The 10,668-nt window shown below is 41.2% G+C and overlaps 1 long non-coding RNA gene across 1 annotated transcript; it reads left to right on the plus strand.

Moving 5' to 3' along the window:
• The first annotated feature begins 3,006 nt into the window (after positions 1-3,006).
• Positions 3,007-8,218, plus strand: LOC118964522. The gene is made up of 3 exons (XR_005051579.1): positions 3,007-3,252; positions 3,637-3,708; positions 7,658-8,218. It is a non-coding gene; the product is annotated as an uncharacterized LOC118964522 (long non-coding RNA).
• Positions 8,219-10,668: the final 2,450 nt, after the last annotated feature.

The raw sequence follows: 10,668 nt of genomic DNA on the forward strand, positions 1-10,668 counted from the left end.
AGGCCATAGACATGACTTTTGGAGACTACAGTAGTTTGTTGGTTTTATTTGTTGACTTTCTATTAGACTTTATAAGCCCAAAAAGCTGCCAAATTGATCATTTGATTTCTTGTCAGAGAACAGCAAAGCTCTAGATAGTCATTAAGCGAAGAGAAATCCACAAAAAATGTAAACAAACTTTAATGTAAGCGTTTTTGGGATGGTATGCCGCCTCTCAATAAATGTTTACAATACAGCTGGCCACACTTGAAACCTTTATTGATCATGACATGCTTAAGCTTTAGCATCTGTCCTATTGTATACACACATACACACACGACCAGCAGCACAGCTCACTCAGGCGACTCATGCCTCTCTGGTCTCAATTCACCACAGTCAATTGGCGTAAACACAAAATGAAAACATCGAGACATTACAACGCAACCAGGCTGATATTGTCACTCAGCCACCAAGTCAACCAGCCTGACAGGCAGGAAACACTGAGTGAGTATTTGTCCATCAAGCCAATACACAGAGACAGTGTCACAGAGAACATGTACTGCATATTTCTGCTGAAGTCTTGATTCAATTGGTTTATTTCCCTTATATTCTATTAAAAATACATACTGACCTCTGATTTTGTCTCTAGGCAGCATTTTATCCTGTCTTGTTGAGTGAAAAAATATATATATATTTGTTTGGATCTCTATGGAGGTAGGAGTATATAGTTTAAATAATACAATATATTAAATACATTCGCCTCATACTCAATCAAAAGGTATGACTATGATGATAGACTCTCTGTGGTACACATTGCTAGTTAACAGGCTTACCGATCCTGTCCTTTAATCCAGTGGGGAAATTAAAGTAAATTGACAAGTGGCAGAGGGAGAGCCTGTCTTTGTGCTGTCAGAACAGGAGTCATAGACATGCTAGCCAGATAATGGGTCTGATGTTTCTCATGTTTCTCATGCCTCAAAGAGATAGAAACAGACCTTTTTTATTCTCACTTGTACATTCACACCACATCTCTCTGGATCCATGGTTTTCACGCACCACATCCATGTGATAATTCTAGCTAGTTAAGCGGACAAGGTTTCTAAAGGCTTCCGTACAGTAGGTGGGTAGTGTTGGACTCTTGACAGCAGTCATGATCTCACACAGACGTTTAGTGCTCTCTAATGCCCACACGCTCTCTTCAGATCAGAGTTCAGGATGTTCAAACAAACAAACGGACTGAGCCTTTTGAGAGGAACTTCAGTGGCAGTATAAGGGAAATAAATAAATGACTGAATGTTGGAGGTTAAAATCTCAGGTGACACAGAGCTGAAATGTCAGTAGCTAAAGGTCTGGACAAGGTGTGTAAAACCTGCTAATCTTTTTTTTCATGCCACATAGTTATTTTGATGCATATCCCCTTTCAAGAGATCCACATTTTCCCAACCTAATATGTACATACTGCATAATAACATTCAAAACATCATGTTGATTCTCCTGAGAGGTCTCCTGTGTGCCAGACCAGGACAGACCAGACCAGAGCAGTCTGTAATGAGCCTGAGCTGATTAACACAGAGCCTCTCACTACGTCTCGGCCTCCACATCATTAACACCCACCTTGGCACATCAACTTCTACTGAACACACTGACTGGCAGCACTGCTGAGGGAACAGTTGCTTTAACCGACGCCAGCTTGTCTGTTAATAGCTCTTAATTAGCTTGTTTCTCACATTGTCAAACACATATACGTCACCATGACTCCTCAAAGGTACTCTTCTCGCCCCTGTTTATTAGTGAGATGTTAGTGAGTCCTCGGAGGATGTCAATAAACGTGTCAGTACTCAAGATGCTCTATTGCAGTTAGTGAAGAGCTTTCATGTAACGGTCTTCTAGTAGGAAGGATCGGAAGACCAACGCACAGCGTGGTACGTGTTCATGATTCTTTTAATAGAACACAGAAAAATACAAAATAACAACGTGCAATAACAAAAACCGAAAAGAAAATCACCCACACCACACAAGTGGGAAAAGGCTACCTAAGTATGATTCTCAATCAGAGGCAACTAACGACACCTGCCTCTGATTGAGAACCATGCCAGGCCAAACACAAAAACACCACATAGAAAAAGGAACATAGACAACCCACCCAACTCACGCCCTGACCATACTAAAACAAAGATATAACAAAAGAACTAAGGAAAGTGACATTTCACAACATTGAATGTCATTTAGTTACTATAGTAGTCAGCCTCAACACATTCACACTTGCATTTTGTTTGTTATGCAGTTGCATTTCAGTGAAGCTATGGACAATCGATAATTGTTTTGGAATTGTTTTATGTAAGTTTAAAGGGTCATGGCCTATCATGTTTTCTTATTGGGTTATTATTGGGGTTTTAGAGGTAATGTCACGAATCCCGCCGAAGATGGTGCCTCTTCCTGTTCGGGCGGCGCTCGGCGGTCGTCGTAGCTGCCACCGATCCCCTTTTCTGTTTCATTTAGTTGTGTCTGATTAGTTGCACCTGTTTCGTGTTTAGGTTTTGATTGTGGGCTATTTAAACCCAGTAGGCCCACCGGCTTTTGTGCGGGCTTGTTTTCTGATATTTGATGTGTGTGGTTTCTGTGGAAGTATTTTGTTCTCGTACCGTTTTCGTCCTGTTGTTTTGGACTGGGTCTTATTGCACCCGTGTGTGTGGCGTTGACCGACACTGTTGTTTTGGACTGGGTCTTATTGCGCCCGTGTGTGTGGCGTTGACCGACACTGTGGTTTTGGACTGGGTCTTATTGCACCCGTGTGTGTGGCGTTGACCGACACTGTTGTTTTGGACTGGGTCTTATTGCACCCCTGTGTGTGGCGTTGACCGACACTGTTGTTTTGGACTGGGTCTTATTGCACCCGTGTGTGTGGCGTTGACCGACACTGTTGTTTTGGACTGGGTCTTATTGCACCCGTGTGTGTGGCGTTGACCGACACTGTTGTTTTGGACTGGGTCTTATTGCTCCCGTGTGTGTGGCGTTGACCGACACTGTTGTTTTGGACTGGGTCTTATTGCACCCGTGTGTGTGGCGTTGACCGACACTGTTGTTTTGGACTGGGTCTTATTGCACCCGTGTGTGTGGCGTTGACCGACACTGTTGTTTTGGACTGGGTCTTATTGCACCCGTGTGTGTGGCGTTGACCGACACTGTGGTTTTGGGAATAAACATTCCACATATCAACTACCCTGCTCTCTGCGCCTGACTCCTCCACCCACTACTTCTAGAAGTACATGACAGGTAAAACAAAAGTTTAATCTAGTTCAATACCTCTTCTCCAGCTGAGCCATATACTGGAGGCTTCAACAGATGTTGTTCAGTTCATTTCAATTTGCTGATATCTCAACTCAGCGTCATTGTTACGAACGGCCACGCAGTTACATTTTACATTGACATTTTAGTAATCTCGCAGACGCTCTGATCCAGAGGGATTTCCGCATTCATCTTAAAACAACTAGGTGAAACAACATATCACAATCATAGCAAGTCTATTTTCCGTAAACAAAGAAGTTATCAGAAAAGTCAGTGCTATGAAGAAAATACAAAAGTTGTGGGATTTATTTAAGACAGTCTTTAAAGAGGTAGGGTTTCAGATGTATTCAGACTCCACTGTCCTGACATTAGGGGGAAGCTTGTTCCACCATTGGGGTGCCAGCACAGAGAAGAGCTTGAGGCCCAATCACACCAAGACCAAAGGTAAGACCAAGGCCAAAGGTACACTTTGTTCCCAAATGCACGGCAGGACGCTGTTGTAGGTGGGGTCACCGCCCTGCCTGTGTTTGTGTCTGATTTAAGACTGAGTCTGGGTATCTGTTTGCTGTACCCAACCGGCCTCCATCACACACACTTTGCTTAGAAAAGGAGGCATGGTGAGAGAGAGAGACTGGAATGAGAAATAAGAGAACACTCAGAAGCTACGGTACTAAAACATGAGATGAATTTCCAGCAGTGAAAAATGGCTGTAGCCAAGGTAAATTTGAAAGATGGATAGAAGCTTTGATTCAGGGTGTTGGTGGATAGTAAGAAGATATAGGTTTTTCTTTGTGTCCAGGAATAGTGTTGAACATGATTACGTAATGTTCTGTTCATGTCATCTTATTCAACCAGTTATCTTCACACACAAACCTCCAACATGCACACACACACACACACACACACACACCAACACACATCCAATTAAACAGACTTGATTCATATCTGTGGTGAGGTAGCATCCTTTCAAAACTGCTATTCAAATCAGCAGTCTGGCTGGGCTCAACTGGGGAGAAGAGGAAAACAAAGGGAATGTTCACTGTGTAGTTGCTTCGTCTCTGTTGGCAATCCTCTCACGTCGCACTGGTTGGTTCCAGTTAAGGGCACATCTGCCATTTTTCACCTTGTCTCTGAGTAGATTGGTAATTGCACACTGTTTATTTCTGTATCACCACTGCTGTTGACCCACCCTTCCCTCCCACTGTTCCTTGCCTATCTCTCTCTCCTTCCCTCTCCTCCTTTCTCCACCTCTCCCCCATATGCTCTCCTGCATAATGATACAAGGCTCTGTCCAGTCTAATGTGCACCTGGTGCTCGGTGGGAAAAAGGGAGCCAATGCAATATCTGGGAGAAGGATCTATGGTAGCCAGCAGTGATTATGTTGATCCAGATTCCATTTTCCTGAAATTTACCATAGAGTTATTTATCACCTGTAATTACTATAATGTTAAGCAACCTGCACAACCTGTATAACAGTTTATTTAATTCCTATACAAGCTTATTTTCTACCTTTCATTTGAACATTCGCAGTCTTCTTAAAAATAATGACCACCTTGTTCATTATCTGTCTTCTCTCAGTCATGTAAACTCAGCAAAAAAAGAAATGTCGTCTCACTTTCAACTGCGTTTATTTTTAGCAAACTTAACATGTGTAAATATTTGTATGAACATAACAAGATTTAACAACTGAGACATAAATTGAACAAGTTCCACAGTCATGTGACTAACAGAAATTGAATAATGTGTCCCTGATCAAAGGGGGTTCAAAATTAAAAGTAACAGTCAGTATCTGGTGTGGCCACCAGCTGCATCAAGTACTGCAGTGCATCTCCTCATCATGGACTGCACCAGATTTGCCAGTTCTTGCTGTGAGATGTCACCCTACTCTTCCACCAAGGCACCTGCATGTTCCTGGACATTTATGGAGGGGAATGGCCCAAGCCCTCAACCTCCGATCCAAAAGGTCCCAGACGTGCTCAATGGGATTGAGATCCAGGCTCTTTGCTGGCTATGGCAGAACACTGACATTCCTGTCTTGCAGGAAATCACACACAAAATGAGCAGTATGGCTGGTGGCATTGTCATGCTGGAGGGTCATGTCAGGATGAGCCTGCAGGTGTCACGCCCTGGCCATAGAGAGGTTGTTATTCTCTATTTTGGTTAGGCCAGGGTGTGACTAGGGTGGGCATTCTAGTTTCTTTATTTCTATGTTGGTGTGGTTCCCAATCAGAGGCAGCTGTCTATAGTTGTCTCTGATTGGGGACCATATATAAGTTGTCCTTTTTCTTTTGGGTTTTGTGGGTAGTAATTTTTTGTTTAGTGTCTGAACCTGACAGGACTGTTTCGGTTTTCACTCTTTGTTATTTTGTTAGAGTGTTTTGAATAGTACATTTATCATGAACACTTATCACGCTGCGCCTTGGTCCGATCCTTTCAACAAGCATGACAGCAGGAAGGGAACCACATGAGGGAGGAGGATGTCTTCCTTGTAACGCACAGCTTTGAGATAGCCTGCAATGACAACAAGCTCAGTCCGGTGATGCTGTGACACACCGCCCCAGACCATGACGGACCCTCCACCTCCAAATCGATCACACTCCAGAGTACAGGCCTCGGTGTAACGCTCATTCCTTCGACGATAAACGCGAATCCGACCATCACTCCCGGAGACAAAACTGCGACTCGTTTAGTGCTTCTTAGGGCTAGGCCCCTTTTTTCTCCATTTCCACCTGAATGACGTGCCCAAAGTAAACTGCCTGTTGCTCAGGGCCTGAAGCCAGGATATGCATATAATTGGTACCATTGGACAGAAAACACTTCGAAGTTTGTAGAAATGTTAAAATGTAGGAGAATATAACACCATAGATATGGTAGGAGAAAATCAAAAGACAAACCAACAGGATTCTTTTTTTTTGAGAGGGACTATCCTCTTAGAAAGGCAAGTTAAAGGTCATATTGAAAATTCTCCCTGGATGCAATTCCTATAGCCTCCACAGGGTGTCAACAGTCCATATTAACCCACTGTTCCTAGGCCGTCATTGAAAATAAGAATTTGTTCTTAACTGACTTGCCTAGTTAAATAAAGGTAAAATAAATAAAAAAATATTCAAGGTTTCAGGCTTGTAACTTCAAAACGAATAAATATCAGTTTTAGTACAGTGACAGTCTTGGAAATTTGTGTTAGAGCGCTCCATGAAGACAGGACGCACCTGCTTCCTATTGAACATACTTCTTTCCGTAAGAAATATTAGTTTGATTACATTTTAGGGTATCCAAGGAGTAAATAGAAACATATTTTCACTTGTTGTAACAAAGTTTAGGGGTAGATTTTCAGATTCCTCTTGAACAAGTGGATTACTCAAATCGATGGTGCCAAATAAACAGACTTTTTTGGATATAAAGGAGGATTATATCTAACAAAACGACATTGCATGCTATAGCTGGGACCCTTTGGATGACAAATTAGGAAGATTTTCAAAAAGTAATTGAATTTTAATCGTTATTTGTGAATGTTTTAAATCTGTGCCGGTGGAAAAATATTTTAATGTCGGGCGCCGTCTTCAAACAGTCGCATGGCATGTTTTCACTAATAGCTATCGTAAATGGCCTATCCCTAAGTATGAAGAGCACTTTTTGCCAGTCCTGTCTGGTCCAGCGACGGTGGGTTTGTGCCAATAGGCGACGTTGTTGCCGGTGATGTCTTGTGAGGACCTGCCTTACAACAGTCCTACAAGCCCTCTCTCCAGCCTCTCTCAGCCTATTACACAGTCAGTCTGACAGTCTGACAGTCTGAGCACTGATGGAGGGATTGTGCGTTCTTGTGTAACTCGGGCAGTTGTTGTTGCCATCCTGTACCTGTCCCACAGGTGTGATGTTCAGATGTACCGATCCTGTACAGGTGTTACACGTGGTCTGCCACTGCTAGGGCGATCAGCTGTCCATACTGTCTCCCTGTAGCGCTGTCTTAGCACTTTAGGCGTTTCACAATACGGACTTTGCAATTTATCACCCTGGCTACATCTGCAGTCCTCATGCCTCCTTGCAGCATGCCTAAGGCACGTTCACGCAGATGAGCAGGGACCCTGGGCATCTTTCTTTTGGTGTTTTTCAGAGTCAATAGAAAGGTCTCTTTTTAGTGTCCTAAGTTTTCATAACTGTGACCTTAATTGCCTACCGTCTGTAAGATGTTAGTGTCTTAACAACCGTTCCACAGGTGCATGTTCATTAATTGTTTGTGGTTCATTGAATAAGCATGGGAAAAAGTGTTTTATCCCTTTTCAATGAAGATCTGTGAAGTTATTTGGATTTTTACGAATTATCTTTGAAAGACAGGGTCCTGAAAAAGGGATGTTTATTTTTTTGCTGAGTTTGTTTTCCATTGTTGCCCTTTCAGAAACATGATTGACTGAAGAGACAACCACGCTTCATGACATGTCTCCTTATATCGCTGTTAACCACTGTAGGACATCAAGAGTGGGAGGAGGAGAGTCCATTTTTGTTCATAAACATGTTCATTCTTTGTAAGAGAGGACCTTGCACTTACATGTGATAACATTGATGTTGAATCTCTTTTCATAGAAATTCCCTCCTGTACTTTTTTTTAACCACCAAAAAATGTGTTAGATACATCCAATTATCGGCCACCCGATTCTGACATTGGTAGTTTCATTGATATCCTTGCACCAGCGTTGGATTTGATTAATAATTCATATACAATTTGTTTACTATTGACTGATTATAACAAATGTATTTAAAAGTGAGAACCACTCACTGACGTCAGTCAATAGTAAATACTTTATATCCCAGCTATCTGTATCCCCTCATCTACGTATAAGCCCACAATACTTACCAGTTCATCTGACACCCTTATTGATAATAATTTTACAATTTTACAATGTGGCTAATACAGGTATACTTTATTAAAATTTATTAAACAAGCACCATTCACCCGAGTAGCCTGTTCTCTGTGCGTAAAGTAGAGAATATATACATGCACACTGACCACTTTCCAATTTTCCACTTCTCCTTGGCAGCTGGAAATGAAACAGATGGGAATGTAGAATATTTAACAAAAGTAATTGTGAGCTCTTTAAGATATTGATTGATGATATTTCTTGGGATTTTGTTAATAATAATCAGGCCTGCAGGCGTGCAATGTGGAGTCTGCTTACCAGACTTTGCTCACATCTTTTAATTCTGTATATCAACACTGCTTTCCCTTAGATAAACCACGCAAGAGAGCAGCAGAAGGGTTCTGGAAACCTTGGTTTACAACCGGTCTCAAAAAATCCTGTCTCCCCTGAATTCTGAAAATTAGTAAAAGTATATGAACAAATTTACTCACCTACTTCAAACCAAAAACGATATTTTACCAACAAATTCCAAAAATCCTTAAATAATACAGTTAACTGTTTCACCTGCTCCTGTGATTGTCTCCACCCCCTCTAGGTGTCACTTATTTTCCCTAGTGTATTTATCCCTGTGTTTCCTGTCTCTCTGTGCCAGTTCATCTTGTATGTTAGTCAAGTCAACCAGCGTGTTTTTCCCACACTCCTTTTGCTATTCTCTTTTTGATAGTCTTCCCGGTTTTGACCACTGCCTGACTCTGGACTACTTTCCCACCTGCCTGATCATCCTGCCTGCCCTGACCTTGATTCTGCCTGCCCTTCGGTACCTTTTGGACTCTGAACTGGTTTTGACCCTTTTGCCTGTCCATGAACATTCTCTTGCCTTCCCCTATTGGATAATTAAATATTGTAAGACTCCAACCATCGCCTTCTGTGTCCGCATCTGGGTCTCGACTTGTGTCATGATACTATAGTGATCTTGATGGTATTTCAAGTGAATTTAAGAACTTAAAATAGAAAATACTGATGGAAATCCCTTGGATTACATTAAGGGACATTTCCCATCTCTGCTCAATTTGATCCTCCTGATGTAATGGAGGTAATTGGTAACTTAAAATATATAATCAGAAGGTCATGATGAGGTTGGTGCCTCTTTGGTAAAATCAGTGTCTTCCTCATTTACTGAGCCTCTAACTTACATCCAAATCTATGCAAACTGGAATTGTTACTACAAATGTGAAAATCGCCAAAGTTATCCCCCTCTGTAAATCTGGGGATCCAAGATATTTGACAAATTATTTCCCAATATTTGTACTACCATGTTTTCTAAAATCCTAGAAAAATGTGTGTATATGAGAATGTTGAAACATTTAAATCAACACTGTATTCTATATGAGCACTAATATGGCTTTTGTGAAAACTACTCCACAGATCTCTTGGCATCTTTTTAGATTTATCCAAAGCATTTGACGATGCTTTGAGCATTTGTAGATCATTAAATATTACTTTCTAAATTGTATTAGTACGGTTTTCATGGTTATACATATAATTGGTTATATAGACATGTTCATGATAGAGAACAATTTGTGTATACAAATGCCTGTGCATCTACCAGGGCCAAGATATGCTGATGTGTACCACAGGGTTTGATAATTGGACCTTTATTATTCCTAATCTATATCAATGACCTTGCTACTGTGTCTTCTACTGTACTTCCCACATTTTCTGAATGGTTCCAGATAATTTGTTTATCTTTAAATGTCATTTAAAAAAAACACTTGTATTCACTTGCACAAATAAGAAATATACAAATTAAATTTAAAAAAGCGCCATAATCTCTATTGGTGGGAATGAAATGGAACAAGTCACATCCACTAGATTCCTCTGAGTTCTAATTGATGAAATGTCATCCTGCAAAGACCTTATTCAATTTGTCTGTAGCAAAGTGATGAAATCGGTTGGTTTTATCAGACAGATTATTGGTTTGGTTCATCAGGCTTGCTTCCTATACTATAGCTTAATTTACCCATATCTCATTTACTGTAATATTGTCTGGGCCAGAACATATGTCTCCTACCTAAACAAATTACTCATCCTAGAAAATACATTTGCAAGACTAGCCACCTCCTCTAATTACCTGGCTCCATCTGCAACTTTGTTTAAGAAACTCAGTATCTTCTCTATTTACGACATTAATGTATGCCAATTATAAACTCTCATCTACAAATACGCATACATCCCAGACAGTTTACCTAAGCCCCTCAATGGATTCTTCCAGATTAATTCTGAAATCCATCTATATAACACAAGACCCTGTGATAACCTTCACCCTCCCAACTGCTGCACCTCACATTGAGAATTGACTATCAGATAGAGAGGTACTATACTCTGGAATTCTTATCTTCACATTGCAAAAACATCATCATCCCTCAATAACTTCAAGGGAAGACTGCGGGTCAGCCTGATGAACCAAACTACCCTATAATCCCATCCATGTTGTCACGACCAAAGTCGGTCCCTCTCCTTGTTCGGGTGGCGTTCGGTGATCGACGTCACC

This window comes from Oncorhynchus mykiss, chromosome 5 (genome assembly GCF_013265735.2).
Source record: "Oncorhynchus mykiss isolate Arlee chromosome 5, USDA_OmykA_1.1, whole genome shotgun sequence".
NCBI classification, from domain to species: domain Eukaryota; kingdom Metazoa; phylum Chordata; class Actinopteri; order Salmoniformes; family Salmonidae; genus Oncorhynchus; species Oncorhynchus mykiss.